The sequence below is a fragment of the Andrographis paniculata genome, unplaced genomic scaffold (assembly GCF_009805555.1).
Source record: "Andrographis paniculata isolate CXL003 unplaced genomic scaffold, ASM980555v1 Contig71END, whole genome shotgun sequence".
NCBI classification, from domain to species: Eukaryota; Viridiplantae; Streptophyta; class Magnoliopsida; order Lamiales; family Acanthaceae; genus Andrographis; species Andrographis paniculata.
Window position 1 is genome coordinate 3,380,580 of NW_026137608.1, and position 16,988 is coordinate 3,397,567.

Here is a 16,988-nt window from a genome sequence, read left to right on the forward strand (position 1 = left end):
CTTAAAGGAATGTGCCTCTTTCAATTGTAGATTTTTTTTCTAAAGAAATAAAATATAAATTAAACCTCATTATTTAGTGATTCGTCCACCCAAAATATTAAATCAAATACTTGAACAAAATTTATTTGATACACATTATGATTAATATTATTAAAAAATATAATATATACACATTAATATAATATATATTCTTCACACGCTTATACAAATTTAAATTTAATAAAAAAATTATTATTATATTACCAGCAAGCTTTTCATATCCAACAAAAAAAAAAAATTTCAAATTAAAAATACAAACAAACACAATTTTATTTTATATTATCTAAAAAATTAATTTAATATTTAAAAATATCATGTGAATACTTATTTAAATTATATTAAATAATTATTTTAATTTAAAATTTTATTATTTACAACCTCAAATTCAATTCTTAGATGTGTAACCAGACAAACTCTAAAGTTTAAAATATTATTAATTTAATAGAATTTAATTAGGTTTGTGATTTAAATTATTATTTATTAATTATTACTTCATTAAGAAATAAAGACTAAAATGGTGGGGAAAAAAACGGTAAATATGAACTATATTGTGTAATATATATATATATATATATCGGAAACAAAAAACATGTAAAATTAGTGCGTAAAATATATTCTTAAATTCGAAACTAAACAACAATAAGTTTAATTATTTGGTCGGGTTATACCTACGGGACAGTCACATTTTCATTAATACGTGTAGATATTTTTAATTTTGATATATTTTATTTATTATACATATTCATTCATGTGGACATTAATTTTTTAAAATGGACATAATATTGATGATCGGCAATTAAAGTAGTTTTGCGAATTGAAAGTTCAAATCGTTTAATTTATTTTAAAATTTTAGTTCTATTATTTTAAGATATCTAAATTATTAATATAATTTAAACATTGAACTCAAATTTAAATATAATCCTAATATACAAAAAAAAAAAAAAAAAAAAGAAAAACATTTGATAGATTTAATGAAAAATTTAACATTACAACTAGTCTTTGAAATACTCCCTCCGTCCCAGATACCATGTCCACGTTGCCGTTTCTGTACGTCCCACGTACCATTTCACTTTCCTTTTTTGGAAAATGATTACACACTTTAATCTCATTTTAAAATTTTTAATTTTTTTTAATTTTAATTAAACTAATTAGTTATCTTAATCTTAATTTATAATTATTTATATTATTAATTATATCCCTCCAAAAATACCGTGTCTACAGTGTAGCTGATACTGTATTTGGAACAGAGGGAGTAATTGGTAAATAAAAATATAAAAATAATATTTATTATAATAAATTATTATAAATAAATTCTACTATAGTCAACAGCTAAGCATTCCTTAGTATTAATATTTCTTTTCCAATATTATCCTTTCCTTTCCTGGCATAATATTTAAGAAGCAAAACAATCATTTAAATAATATTTTAAGAATATCACAAAAACAGCTTTACTCCTTACCAGTGCTGCGTGAACTTCTCCGACATAGACTTCTCCAGACTCCATTCCATGCTTGTTCTTCAAGATCGGTGTTAACACGTAGTTTCGTTGATTTACAGCCCTGTCGTTCCCTGTCGGCTCAGATCCGTTGCTATCAATTTGCTTGTGTAATTTTCGCTCTCACTCTCTCTTACTCTATATCTCTCTCGTTTTTTGTTTGCAATATTATCTTATGTCATTTTGAGATGTGTTTGTGTTCTTCGATGTGGATTGGGGATGAAATTGTTAGGCTGATTCGCTTTTCTCAATTTGGATTTTAGAGGTGTTAAAATATGAAATTGATATTCTCTTTCTCAACAATAAGAATACGTACATTTAAATAACATAACTACCATAAATGTAATATATTGTTTCTATATATATTTTAACACTCGTCCTCAAACTCAAGATATGATGGAACAAATTTGAGTTTTTCAGAAGTGACCGAAAAAGATATAGCCGAGATCTTCCACGTAGTAATTTGAATTCGCCAAGATTGACTGAAAATAGTGTAGTTGTCCAGTGGATCAGAGTCAGAAGTAGAACTCTAACACCGTTCGAGTTGGAAACAAGACTCACTCGCCCACAACGCAACTAGAGTCGGAAACAGGACTCGCTCGCTCACAACGCAACTAGAGTCGGAAACAGGACTCGCTCGCTCACAACGCAACTAGAGTCGGAAACAGGACAAGCTCGCTCACAACGCAACTAGAGTCGGAAACAGGACACGCTCGCTCACAACAAAGCTAGAGTCAGAAATGAGACTCTCTCGCTCTCAATAGAAATGAGTAAAATATAGGACTCTCAACAGTATTAGATTCGAAAGTAGACTATGTCAGTGGAGTATAAAGACGGAGACGATATAAAAATAATATCATTACCGAGCATGATTGTGAATAGAAGCAGATACATCAATAAAATATAAAAAATATGTATGAGATATAACGGGTCATGGATGTACCTGGAGAGAATTTGGCTCTGATACCATATTAGAATATGAAACTGAAATTCTCTTTTTCAATCATATAAGCTGGTATATATTTATAATACATACAAATCATCTAAATAAGAAAAGAATCCTACAAATCTCTTAAATAAAATAACTACTATAAATATAATATATTGCTTCTAAATATATTTTAACAAGATGAGTAGTACTATCATCAGTAAATGTTTTTGGATTCACCTAGGTTTCGCCCCTCACAACTCTGTGATTTTTCATACAGTTCTCTTATTCTTTCAAAAGTTTTTCTTGCTTTTCATAGGAAATTGGTTCTTTACATATTTCCTACCTACACCGACGCCTTCGTGTGTGTGTATACATGTATATGAATTAGGGTTTGATGGAAGTTAGATTTTAGATATTCAATGTTTAAACCATTTTATTACATGGGTTTTCTCATATTGCATCCAATGAAAGTGTAGAGTCTCGAATGGGAAATTTTTCGTTTGATATGGCGCTTCCAATATTTAACATATTTTGAACTATGAAATAGATTTTTTCAATAATAATTGGAAACCATAGACAAGCATGACCTAGTTTTTTCTTGGATATATACATGCATTCTCCATATGCACTTGGCTAATTTGTCCACCGGTTAATTATGTTTACTTTTATTTCTACATCTAGATGAAGCATGTGGTTATCTTGACCTGAAATATCCTTGATCACTCTATATTTTTGGATATTATAAATTAATTATGCATTCATATATGAAAGACATGATTTTTCGATCGTAAAAAATGTCTCTCAAATTCAATATTGTCTTTTCAGTAAGGGCTAAGTAGTCATAATGGTCATTTAATTAGATGATCACTGCACAAAGTTTTCAATTGAGAAATGTAATGTCGCATCTAAAAGACTACACAATTTGTGCACCTATCCTGATTTTACCGTGGCTTCCATTTTTCTTTTATATGCGTTTAAGTATTTGTGGCGCATTGGTTGCTTCTCAGTAGATTTAACTTATTGATACAATTAACTGTTATTAATTGCTTTCCATTTGACATTTTTATTACTCTTCTATTATTATAAAATGCTTTTTGTGAAACGTTTCTAAATATATATGTCGGTGATGTGTATCCAACATCTTTCGCTTATGACTTATAGGTACTATTTTTTAAGTCATCAGGATGAATATTTCAAGACCCAGACCGTTCATGCTGATGTGTTATGAAAAATATCTTTAAAATTATAAAACTAACATTCGAAACACTTTTGGACATCTTACTCGTGCCGATTGGTCAACATATAAATGTTGTTTGGATCACCATAATTACCAGAACTAATCCGAATTTTCCCTGTATTGATAGGGATCTTTTTGTACATGCCATGGAACTATGCGCGGTTGCTTATGTTCCATTTACTTATGACAATGGAGTTTGATTTGTTTGAAATTCTTTGTAAACGAAGCTCATTACCCTCAGTAGTCGTGTGCACTATTGTGTAAGTTTCCGGGAGTCTACGAGCATATCTTTGTATAGTTCACTGGGTGGTCATACTGTAGGAACTGACGGAACGTATGGATAGAGGAAATCAGAAACCATCACTTAAAATTACTTGGAAGTTGAACAGAGCAAAGTTGAGTGATGTTTACTGGAATCCGGTTGATGAGCCAAATGAAGACTTATCCCAACAAAGGAGAAGTATGAAGAAATTCAGGAGAACATCATGGAACGGCCGTTCGTTTGTGAAGATGGTCGAGAGTGGAAGCCTGAGATGTCATGCGAGGGTCCTGCCAACATAAATCAAGATGGCAGTCGACTTTGGGCGATTGACAGGTCCGGTATTGCAAAAACACCTACAGGATGGCAATGTTGGAATAAGAAGAAAGAACACTAAGAGAAAACAAAAACACAAGAAGATTTCTTTTGTGGAGAGGAGAGGTAACTAGAAGAGAAGACACTTGATTGATGAAAATGATTTGCAAATTACAAATATTTATAGGACATGAACTCCACCTACCAATACCAATATTAATTCTACCTACCAACATAGAAAATCACAAAATAGACTTTGTTCAATGCGTAGTTGGTAGGCCACCTACTCTTCCACCAACCCCCACCAACTATCATTGGAAACAATAAAGGTTGGTGATTTTATTTCTTAAATCAATTTTAATTCTCAACACACCTCCTTAAACTTGATTTATTACTCCAAGAGCCTCTCGCATCTTTTGAAAGTCTTCAAACTTCAATGGCTTCGTAAATATATCCGCAACTTGATTCTTCGACTCTACATATAGAAGCTCTACCTCATTCTTCTCAATGCTTTCCCGAATGAAATGAAAGCGAGTGTCAATATATTTACTTTGATCGTGGTGGACAGGATTCGTGTCCAAAGCAATAGCCGAATTGTTGTCTACCATGATCTTCGTAGCCTCAATTTGTTCGCAGTGAAGTTCTTTCAGCAATCTTCGAAGCCAAATAGCATGAAAGGTACACGATGTTGCAGCAACATATTCCGATTCATAAGTGGAGAGCGAAACAATCGGTTGTTTCTTTGAGCACCAAGTGATTGCATTTTTTTCCCATGAAAAATACAAATCCCGTAGTGCTTTTTCAATCGTCAATATCTCCACCATAATCGCTATCACAATATCCCATCAACTTGGAAGTATTGGAAGGTGAATAAAACAAGCCAAAACGAAGGGAACCTTTGATATATCGAAGTATCATTTTTTCTGCCATCCAATGTCCTTGGCTAGGAACTTCCATGTAACAACTCACAATTCTGACCAAAAATAAAATATCTGTTTTAGTGCAAGTCAAGTACCATAGACTTCCAACAAGACTTTTGAATGTGGTGGAATCAACACATTCTTCATTATCCTTAGTTTTGGACAACTTTGCTCCATGCTCCATAGGCATGTTCACCGGTTTGCTTCCAAGCATATTGAACTTCTTTAGTACTTCTTTTGCGTAGCTTTCTTGGGAGATGAAAATCCCTTCCTCCGTTTGATTTACTTGAATTCCCAAATAATACGACATTAGTCCCATGTCACTTATTTCAATTCTTGAGCCATGGACTTCTTGAAATCTTCAACCATCATCGAATTGCTTCCGATGAAGATAAGATCATCCATGTAGACACAAAAAAATAGTACGTATCCATCTTCCACTTTTCCATAGAGTGCATACTCAATTTGGCATCTTGAAAATCCATCATCTTGCAAATATTTGTCAAGATGACTATTTCATGCTCGAGGGGCTTGCTTGAGCCCATAGAGTGCCCTCTTCAACTTCAAAACTTTATCTTCATGATCTTGAACAACATAACCGAGTGGTTGTTCAATATACACATCCTCCTTAAGATATCCATTGAGAAAAGCGGACTTAATATCCAATTGATGTATCTTCCAATGATTTTGCGCCGAGTGCGAGATTAGTAGCCGAATTGTCTCCAATCTGGCCACCGGAGCAAACACTTCCTCATAATAAACTCCATGCTTTTTCTTATAGCCTTTCGCTACCAACCGGGCTTCGTACCTCTCAACTTCTCCCTTTTCATTCTTTTTTGCCTTATACACCCACTTGAACACCAATGATTTGATGATTAAGAAGTTGTGGTACTAGTTCCCATGTGTCATTTTTTTCAATGGCTCGAATCTCTTCATCCATGGCTTTAATCCACTTCTTGTCTTTTCTAGCTTATTGGAAAGACATAGGCTCCACAATCATCAACAAATACAATAAATTGTAATCATCCAAGCTATTGGTTACATCGTAGAGTTCATCCACACTCCGGTATCTTTCAGTTCTCTCAATTGATGTTGATGCCTCCGAAGGTGATGAAGGTGGTGTAGTTGGTGCAGTGATCTCCCCCTTAATATTCGCACCTTCTTCATCTTCAAAGTATGGGAGAAAGTCATACGATCCTTTCTCTTTTGAACTCCAATCCCACAATCCAAGCTCATCAAACTCCACATCGCGGCTCACCACAAGCCTTTCATTTTGTGGGCCAAACAATCTATACGCCTTTGAGTTTTCATCATAGCCAAGAAAGACTAACTTCTTGTTACGATCATCGAGTTTGGATGTTTCTTGCTTGTGAACATGTTCATAGGCAATGGATCCAAATACGTTCAAGTGAGCCATGCTTGGCTTCACTCCACTCCACACTTCTTGTGATGTTGCATTCTTCAAACTCTTGGTTGGACTTCGATTCGAAAAATATACGGCACATGCCATAGCTTCTCCCCAAAAATATCTTGGCATATATTTGGATTTTAACATTGACCTCGCCATATTGAGAATGGTCCGATTATTTCTCTCAGCAACTCAATTTTTTTGAGAATTTCTTGGTGCCGTCATAGGTCGCCGGATGCCATGGACCTCACAAAACGTTGTGAATTCTTTTGACAAAAATTCACCTCCTTGATCGGTCCTCAAGGCTTTGATTTCATGATCACTCTGATGCTTTGAGTTTCTTAAAAATATTAAATACCTCACTTTTTTGCTTCAAAAAGTAAACCCATGTCTTTCTACTACAATCATCAATAAATAGAATAAAATACGAGCTTTTTCCCAATGATTGAGGCTTTATCGGGCCACAAATGTTGGAATGGACCAATTGTAGAAGCTTGGTGGCTCTTGAATCCGAATGCTTTGGAAAGCTCTTTCTTCAATGCTTTCCGAGTAGGCATGCTTCACATAGTTGATCCGGATGATCAATAATAGGAAGACCTTTCACTATCTTCTTTTTGCTCATCTCCTTCAAGCCAGCAAAGTTCAAATGATCGAGCCGCATATGCCATATCCATGATGGATCCTCGGCACAAAACTTCAAGCACATGGCATCATCATTCTTCAAGTTCAATAAAAACATACGATTATTTGTCATGGCCACCTTTGCCACAAGATTATAATCATGATCTCGAAGCCAAAGTATGCGATCCTCCATTTGAATCTTGTATCCTCTTTCCAAAAGTTGACCAATGCTAAGAATGTTGCTAGTCAATTTTGGAACGTAATACACATCACAAAGTATTTTGTGGCCTCCACTCTTAGTCTTGAAAATCACCGTTCCTTTTCCTTTGATGTCAACTTTCGTATTATATCCAAAACTCACCGCAACATTGTGACTTGTGTCAAGCTCCACAAATTTGTTTTTGTTCCCGGTCATGTGGTTGCTCGCTCCATTATCGAGATACCACACACTTGTCTCCACCTTTGATTCATCTTTCGTTGCCAAGAATAAAGATTCTTCCATCGAATCTTCCTTCTCTTCAATGAGATTTGCTACCTCACTTTTATTCTTTGACCAACACTACGAAGTGTAACGACCACACTTATGACAAGAATAACATTCAATATGAGATTTGCCGGTTTTGGTGTGACGTCCTTCTCCTCTTCCTCTTCCTTGTCCTCGACCTTTGTAGTTAGGTTGAGTCTTTTGTGCTTGCTCTTCTTGACCATCATTTCGCACATGCCATTGATATTTTCCACGTCCTCGGCCTCGGCCTCTACTTGTTCTTTCTTCCAAACTCAATTTTGTTTGTAAAACATGCTCCACATGATCATCATCATCATTACTCATCCTTTGTTCATATGCTCGTAAGGAACCATTCAACTCATCAATGGTCATGGTCTCCAAGTCCTTCGATTCTTCTATTGCAACCACCACATGCCAAAATTTCTTCGTGAGTGAGCGAAGTATCTTCTTTATCACTCGAACATCCGGCACGGCTTCTCCAAGCCGTTTCATTTGATTCGTCACGGCCAAGACTCTTGTAAAGTAGTCTTGAATCGATTCACCTTCTTTCATCAAAAGTGTTTCAAATTCTCTCCTTCGGGTTTGGAGTCGAACCTTCTTTACTTTTTCAACTCCTATGACGGATCTTTGAAACTTCTCCCAAGCTCCTTTTAAGGTGATCTCATTTGCAATCTTCTCGAACATATCATCATCTAAACCTTGATGGATGATTGTAAGAGCACATTGATCTTTCTTGCGTAGCTTCTCTAATTCATTCCTCTCATTTTGATTGAGAGCTCCTTCGTTCTCCGGAACTATGTAGCCATTTTCAACACTCTCCCAAACACTATGTACACCAAGTATGGCTTTCATACGAAGTGCCTAATTTTCAAAGTTGTGTTTGGTGAGTTGAGGGAATTGGAAGGAGAGGCCATTTGAATTTGTTGCCATACTACTCACAAACCCGATATGGCTCTGATACCACTTTGTTGGAATAAGAAGGAAAAACACTAAGAGAAAAAAAAACACAAGAAGATTTTTTTGGTAGAGAGGAGAAGTAACTAGAAGATAAGACACTTCATTGATGAAAATGATTTGCAAATTACAACTATTTATAGGACATGAACTCTACCTACAAATACCAATATTAATTCTACCTACCAACATAGAAAATCACATAATAGACTTTGTTCAATGCGTAATTGGTAGGCCACCTACTCTTCCACCAACCCCCACCAACTATCATTGGAAACAATAAAGGTTGGTGATTTTATTTCTTAAATGAAGTTTAATTCTCAACATGCAACGGCTCATAAGAATTAGAGCTGAAGGAGGAACCAAGTTTGTAGATGTGTAAGAATCCGATTCTTTAACATTTACCTGCGATCATTGTTACAATAAAGTGGGGATACTTTCTTATAATTAACCAATCTTCTTGCAGGTGTTATGTCTCGCCGACGGGCAAGCGGCTTCGCTCTATGGTTGAACTTGAAAAGTATCCATCCCATCTTAAAAAATGAGTAGAGACTACAACCATTAGGGAATATTGCTTTACTTTATTTGATATGACAAAAGAAGAAACAAAAGTAAGTAAATATAAATTATATTGTGTAATATGAAACAAATAGGGCAGTCGAAGCACAAAACTTTTACGCAGTAAAAACTATGAATTGCTTATGCTGAATGAAAAATACAACAATGATTACAAGCTGATAACTGATGGCAACCTAGTGCGCCATCAAACCAGGAAAAAATTGAAAAGTACCCAAGCTGACTCTAACGAAATGTAACCTGCAAACTAAAGTTAAAATAATAAAAATATTAATTTATTTAAATAGACTCCAAAGAAAAAAATAGGAAAAAATAATAAATTCCAATGCAAAGATTGCACTAGTTTTTAACACTCCGCCTTAGTGCAAACTTGCTATCAATAACTCCAAGAGCTTCACGGAATTCTTCAAATTTTGTCGTAGGTAGGACTTTGGTAAATATATCAGCTATCTGCTTGTCACTTGAAACTTTCTTGAGTTCGAAAACACCATTTAATACCTTCTCTCGAACAAAATGATAATGAACTTCAATGTGTTTTGTACGAACATGAAACACTGGATTTTCAGCGAGCTTGATGGAACTTTCATTATCACAAAAGACAGAAACACAATCGTTACTAGAGAAGCCATTTTCTTCGATGAGTCTCTTCAGCCACACACATTCTTGAGTGGCCATGGTGGCTGTCATATACTCTGCTTCACAACTAGAAAGAGCTACTGCATTTTGCTTTTTGCTACACCAAGAGATTGAAGCAGAACCAGTAGTAAAACAATAACCCGTTGTGGAACGACGATCAGTGACATCACCAGCCCAATTTGCATCAACAAAACTTCTTAAAGAAAAAGACACAGACCTCTTGTACATTAAACCATAATGCAGGGTACCTTTCACATAGCGTAAAATCTTTCGACTTGCTGTCAAATGACTTTCACAAGGTTGATCCATAAACTGAGAGATAACTCCAACTGAATATGCAATATCTGGCCTAGTGATAGTTAAATAAAATAAACTACCAACCATCTGACGAAAAAAAGTTGCATATGGAAGTAGCTTCCATTCATTTTTCACCAACTTAACGCAAGGGTCCATAGAAGTTGTCGTAAATTTTGACTCATCCATGCGAAAACGCTACAGTAAGTTGGTTGCATAGCCTTTTTCAGATAAAAAGTATCCATCAGACTTATGAGTTTCCAAGCCAAGAAAAAATTTAGCTTCATCGAAACTTTTCATCTCAAATCGAACAGATAATGCTTCTTGAAGGGAGCTAATTTCAGCCTCATTATCTTCGGTGATAATCATATCATCTACGTACAAAAGAAGTATAATGCACATGGTAGGCGTTTTCTTGATGAATAAACTTGGATTAGCATCAGATGGAATAAATTGACAAAATACAAGATATTAAGCAATCTTACCAAACCAGGCACGTGGTGCTTGCTTCAAACCGTACAACGCCTTCTTAAGTCGACAAACATAGTTTGGAAATTCTTTGGAGATAAAGCCTGGGGGCTGCTGCATATAGATGTCTCGATCAAGCTCACCATAAATAAATGCATTTTTTACATCTAATTGCCACATTTTCCAGCCTTTATGAGCAGCTAATAACAATATGGTCCGAACAGTAACCATCCGAGAAACAGGACTGAATGTCTCTTGATAATCTTCATTGTACTTTTGAGAAAAACCACGAGCAACAAGGTGAGCTTTAAACCTGTCCACTGTACCATCAGACAGCTTCTTTAATTTGTAGACCCGCTTGCAGGTGATTACAGCAACATCTCGTGGCTCAGGAACAAGCTCCCAAGTGTTGTTCTTTATCAAGGCTGAATATTCCGATTGCATTGCTTTTTCCCATTGAGGAATTTCTTTTGCAGCATCATAAGTTGAAGGCTCATCGCCATACTGATGAGAACTAAGAAAACAAGATATCACAGAAAAATGATTTAATTGAACTTCATAATCTGAAAAATGGGCTGGCTACTTTCTCTGTCTGGTAGATCTGCGTGAGGCTGATTCAATGCCATCATTTATCCTCTGGGAAATATTTTCATCAGATATGTTATCCTCATGAACCTCTAAACTTGGAGAGGACTCGTTATCTTCATTGAGAGTAATGTCTGGAGTAAACTTAAGATCCATAGTGCTATTGCTGACAACATTGTCATGAAGCGAGATCTCATCAGATACAACATCACATGAGGCAATAACTTTGTGGGTTTCAGGATCCATACATCTCCACCCTTTTCGATGCGTATCATAACCCACAAAGATACAACATCTAGCTTTCGGATCAAGTTTTGTTCGTTTTTGCTTTACTACGTGAACATAGCAAATGGACCCAAACACTAAAAAATAACTTACATCAGGTTTGTAAGAGTATAACAACTCAAAAGGAGATGAATCTTTTCCCGGCCATGGAGGTAACCGATTTGCAACGTGACAAGCTGTGTTAAAAGCAGCAGCCCATAAAATCGTTGGAAAGATTATTTGCATGTATCCATAACAAAGAAATAGATGTCAAGTGAGCTATCTTGCGCTCCACCACACCATTCTACTGTGGGGTGTCTGGACAAGTCATTTGTCGTTGAATCCCATGTTCCTTGCAGTAATTCATGAAATCAGCTACTAAAAATTCTATTCCATTATCCGTTCGCAAACATATAATGGACCTCTCAAACTTGTTCTCCACTACATCCTTGAATTGAACAAATTTAGAGGAAGGCTTCAGATAATTTTAAAAAATAAACCCAGCTGTATCGAGAAAAATAATCAACGATTACCATCACATATCGAAAACCAGAATAACTAGTGGTGTTGGTTGGTCCATGATATCTGCATGCACTAATTTCAATGGATCAGATGCTCTATTAGAAGACTGTGGAAAAGGCAACCGATGAGATTTTCCAAATTAACAGCCCGGAGAAATCTCATCACAAACTTTCTTAAAAACTGGCACCCCTTCAAGAAGCTGCTTTGAAGAAATCTGGTGTAATAATTGAAACCCAACATGACTCAAACGAGCATGCCAAAGTCCAGGATTTTCAGCTTTACTAGTCCTCTGAACATATACATCGCCAGGAGATAAAACATATAGTGATTCTTTCCTTTTTCCAGTAAACTGAACATCGGCATCAATACTTCTGACATTGGAAAAAATCTGAACAACATGTGGACCAAAGAGAAAATACCTACTGAAGCAAGATTCTTTCTCAGACCAGGAATATGATAAACATTTTCCAGTAAAATGCTTCCATCCTCAATCACATTCTTTGAAGTTGCCTTCTGTCATCACAGAATGTAATGAATTATCTGCTGTAACAATGAATTTCTTCCCTTTATGTGGACGTACATAAAAAATGAGATCATTATTTCCTGTCGCATGATGGAAACAACCAGAATCAACAATCCACTCATGTCTATAATCAATACCATCATCTGCAGGCATGGTGTTCAATTACTTCGATAGATAAACAATTCTCCCATTTTGGTTGTTGAGATTCATTGGTCTCATGTGCAACATTCGCTGCTGCCTCTACCAATTTTTACACGAAAATTTGCCTTAACGTGCCGTGGCTTTCCACATCGATCACATGAAACTTTCACTCGACAATCTCGTTTGAAATGCCCCATCTAAAGCAGCCTTTATGATTTTTTTTACTCTACTCATCTGATTTTGATGGTCGTCTGTAACTTGGAGAAGACTTTGATGAGCCTCGTGACCTTTGATCCTTGACATAAAGCATACTCCCTAACTGTGAAGAAATATTAATTCCCGCCATCTGTTTTGCCAAAGCTTCCTGGACAAAAGGTTTTCCAACTCGATAATTGAGGGTTGAGTTCCCCATCCTTGTATGGAAGATACAAAAGGCATGAACTCTTTTTGCAAGCCTTGAATAAAATAACGACGTAAGCGGCTCATCAGTATCAAGTTCTGAAATTTCAGAACACAATGACCTGACTTTTGAAAAATACTCTTTAATGGAAAGATTGCCTTCACTTGTAGCATTAAGCTCATTCTCCAGAAATTGTAAACGCGCTGTATTTTTCCTATTAAACAGCGACTCAAGCGTCTCCCACAACTCCCGTGGTGACTTCAAATCACGGACATGCTCAATATACTCTTTATTGATTGATGTCCATAATATAAATAGAGCTTTCCCACATTTAATCTTCCATTTCCGTTGTGGCTCAGCATTTTGTGGAATGTCTGCAGGAATTTCTGTCTCATTTCCCGAAACAAGCTCCCACAAATCTTTCCCTTGTAAATGCGCTTCCATACATAATATTGGAAATTATGTGCACCAAGTTTTTCCATGGAGCCACCTTCATCTTGATTAAAAACAATAACCTAGCTCTGATACCATGAAACAAATAGTGCAGTCGAAGCACAAAACTTTTACACAGTAAAAACTATGAATTTGTTATGCTGAATGAAAAATAGAACAACGATTACAACCTGATAATTGATGGCAACCTAGTGCGCCTTCAAACCAGGAAGAAACTGAAAAGTACCCAAACTGACTCTAACCAAATATAACCTGCAAACTCAAGTTAAAATAATAAAAATATTAATTTATTTAAATAGACTCCAAAGAAAAATTAGAAATAAATAATAAATTCCAATGCAAAGATTGCACTAGTTTTTAACATAATATATAGTGGAAACCATAAATATGTAAAATTTATTGAAAATATTAGTGCATAAAATTTATTTATTAAATTCGAAACTAATAACGATAAGTTTAGTTATTTGGTCAAGTCATACCTACGGGTTAGTCACGTATTCATTCATATGTGTAGATATTTTTAGTTTTGATACGTATTTTCTTTATAAGACATATTCATTCATTTGGACATTAATTTCCGATTGGACTATCCGCGATCTAAAGTATTTTAGCAGATTGAAAGTAAAACCATTGAATACACTTTTAAGTTTTTGTATTATTTTAAGATATCTAAAATTTTAATAGAATTTAAACATTACTCTAATTTAAATATAATCCTAATCTGCAAAAAAACATTTCATAGATTTGATGAAAATTTAAATTTACTACTATTCTTTGAAATAATCGGTAACAAATAGAAATATAAAGATAATATTTATTGAAATGTGCTTAATATAAAGTATAGTAAACTGTTATAATTGCATTCTAACCATAGTAAATAATTCTTGTTGAATTGTTGTTTTACATTTTTCCAAGCTATACCCAAACCCTTGTGTATATGGAGAAAACAATTTATTCTACATGTTTGCAAAAGTCGTTATTTTTGTCATCTAACCGCATGACGTTCACACACCACGTGCTGTTACGCGCTGCTAAAGGGTATAAGTAGGAATTTTTGCAAACATATAAATTATATTTTACCATCGATATAAATACAAGACAAAAATGCATATATATATATCAATAATTATTTGATTTAGGGGTTTAAGGAAGTTTGATTTCAGATATTTCATTTCTAAATTATTTGATTTCTTCAATATGTTTTCTTGTCTTGGGCTCCATAAACATCTAAAGTTTTGAATGTAAAAATAGTTGTTTGATGCGGTTCATCTGATCTATTATATTTTTTAACATAAGAAATAGATTTTTTTAATAGTAGGTGAAAATAATAGATGAACATATCCTAATATTTCTTGGATCCCTAAATGCATTTTGTATTTGCACTTGGTTACTATCTTTCGCCAAAGGTAAATTACGTTAAATTTTATTTTGACATCTATGTTGCGGTCATGTAGTTATTCTTGACATAGAATATCTTCGATCACATTATACTGATGATCCATGATCCAGAGTATTTTTACATATTGAAAGCAAAACTTTTAAGTTAAATTTTATTTTGACATCTATGTTGCGGTCATGTGGTTATTCTTGACATAGAATATCTTCGATCACATTATACTGATGATCCATGATCCAGAGTATTTTTACATATTGAAAGCAAAACTTTTAAGTTTATTTTTATATTTTAGTTTTATCTTAAGATATCTAAAATTTCAATAGAATTTATACATTTAACTCATATTTAAATGTAATGCAAAACAATTGATTCAAAATTCTATTTATACTATTTCAAATCTGCAAAAAAATATTTGATAGATTTGATAAAAAGTTAACATTACAACTATTCTTTAAAATAATTGGTAACAGATAGAAATATTAATATAATATTTATAAAATACTTAGTATTAAAATAGTAAATTATTATAAATGCATTTCTATTGTAGTCAACAGCTAAGCAGTACGTAGGATTATATTTTTTCAATTTTATTCTTTGATGACATGATATTTCAAACGCAAAACAATCATTTAAATATTATTGTAAGAATATGATAAAAGCAAGAACCGGTATCCGCTACCCGAATAAACCCGGCCTGAACCTAATACCCTGAAAACTAGATCGACAGGCAAGTCACAAAGTTTACTCCTCCTTTTACCAGTGCTGCCTGAACTTCTCCGCATAGGCTTCTCCCGACTCCATTGCAATCTTGTTCTTCAAGATCGGTATTAACACTTGGTTTCGTTGATATTTCAGGCCTGTTGTTCCTTCCCCGCTAATCTCGGTTGGTATCAATTTGTTTGTGTAATTTTCGCTCTTACTCTCTCTCTATCTCTCTCTTTTTAATTGTTTGGAATATTTTCTTATGCCATTTTGAGATGTGTTTGTGTTATTCTATGTGGATTGTGGATGATTTTGTTATTCTGATTTGCTTTCCTTCATTTGGATTTTAGAGTAGTACTATTAGTAAATTGGTTTTGGATTCACCTTGTTAACATTTCACCTAGGTTTTCTCCCTCGCAGCCTAGGATTTTTCATAAAGTTCTCTTATTTTTTCAAAAGTTTTTCTTGCTTATCATGGGGAATTGGTTCTTTACATATATATTTCCTACATACACCAATGCTTGGTGTGTGTATGCATGTATATGAACTAGGGTTTGATGGAAGGTAGATTTTAGATATTCAATGCGTAAACCATTTTATTTGTTACAGGGGTTGTCTGGTATTGCATCAAATAAAGGTATAGAGTCTTGAGTGTGAAATTTGTTATTTGATATGGTGCTTCCAATATTTAACATATTTTGAAATAAGAAATAGATTTCTTCAATGATAAATGCAAAACATAGACTAGCATGCCCTAGTTTTTTCTTTGATCTATAGATGCATTCTGTATTTGAATTTGGCTAATTTGTCCAACAGTCAGTTACGTTTAATTTTATTTCTACATTTAGGTGGAAGCATGTGTTATCTTGACAAGAAATCTCCTCGATCACTCTGTACTTTTGGATTTTATAAATTAGTTATACATTAATATACGGGATTCGATTTTTCCACTGTAAAAAAACTACCTTAGATTCTAAATTGGCTTTTCAGTAAGGGCTAAGTAGTCATAATTGTCATTTAATTAAACGATCACTGCACAAAATTTTCAATTGAGAATGGTAATGTCTACACCATTTGTGCACCTATTGTGACTTTACCGTTGCTTTCATTTGTTTTATATGCGTTTAAGTATTTGCGGCGCATTGGTTGCTTTCTTTTTTGTGGATTTAATCTATCGATACAATTTATCGTTATTAATTGCTTTCCATTTGACATTTCTTTTACTATTCTATTGTTATTAAATGCTTTCTCGAAAACTTTTCTTGGTAAATATATCTGTGATGTAGATCCAACATATTTTGCCCATGAATTCATAAGTTTAGATGAATATTTTATGACTCAGAC